Here is a 911-nt window from a genome sequence, read left to right as displayed (position 1 = left end):
CCTCCCCCTTCCCTTCCCTCCCTTCCCTCCCCCTTCCCTCCCTCCTTCCCTTCCCTCCTTCCCTCCCCTTCCCTCCCTCTGTTCCTCTCCTTCCCTCCCTCTGTTCCTCTCCTTTCTTCCCTCCCTCTGTTCCTCTCCTTCCCTCCCCCTTTCCCTCCCCCCTTCCCTCCCTCTGTTCCTCTCCATTTGTCAAACTGTTGGACTCACAAGAAGTTGCAAAAACAGTACAGGGAGCGCCGTGCATGCCTCGCACGGCTTCCCCCAGCTTCATGCGACCAGAGTCCGTGTCATTTTTTGCAAAAACAAGAAGCCCGTGAACGGCAGATGCACGCTTGCCCCTGTGGTTGAGTTTATAGGCCTTTGAATCAGGAATGTCTTGCAGCCCCTGTGTGGGGCCAGAGGTTTTCTGGCTTTATTTTCCAGCGTTGGAGCAAATGCTGTCTTCTGGGGCAGCCTAACGTAGTGGGCGGTGGAGGCCCGGGGGACGCCCCGCGCGAGCTCCCGAGGCCAGTCCTTGGGTCCCCGGACACAGCCCAGGCCCCTCATGCTGTGTGGATGAGGCTCTCGGGACGCGTTTGCTCTGGTTAGCATGAGTTCCTCGGGTCCGGCGGCCACACCGTGTGACTTGCACACTCTTGGCCACGAGCAGCGCTTGGCCATCAGGAACCGTCAACAGAGGCCACCAGGCTTATGGTGGAAGGAGCCCTGGGGCTGGGGTTGGGGTTGGTCAGACCCAGGGCGAACGCCAGCTCTTGAAAACTGTGACTTTGGGTAAACCGCTTGACCTCTGACCTTTAGGCTACTCCCGTGTACAATGGGGAAAGGCAGCCTCTACCTCGGAAGCGGGCCAGCGTGTGTCATATCAGTGAGGCCTGGCAGAGTCCAAACGGCGGGTGCCCAGTGCACAGATC

General features: G+C 59.8%; 1 protein-coding gene across 3 annotated transcripts in view; it reads left to right on the top strand.

The window, feature by feature from the left end:
- The window catches only part of KIAA1671 (KIAA1671 ortholog), a 145,429-nt gene that overhangs the window by 133,868 nt on the left and 10,650 nt on the right, over nt 1-911 (top strand). The gene's annotated exons all lie outside the window — the stretch shown is intronic.

This window comes from Crocuta crocuta, unplaced genomic scaffold (genome assembly GCF_008692635.1).
Source record: "Crocuta crocuta isolate KB4526 unplaced genomic scaffold, BGI_CrCroc_1.0 scaffold348, whole genome shotgun sequence".
Classification (NCBI taxonomy): Eukaryota; Metazoa; Chordata; class Mammalia; order Carnivora; family Hyaenidae; genus Crocuta; species Crocuta crocuta.
The sequence above is the reverse complement of the archived record's forward strand: the minus strand, read 5'-3'. Positions and strand labels throughout refer to the sequence as shown.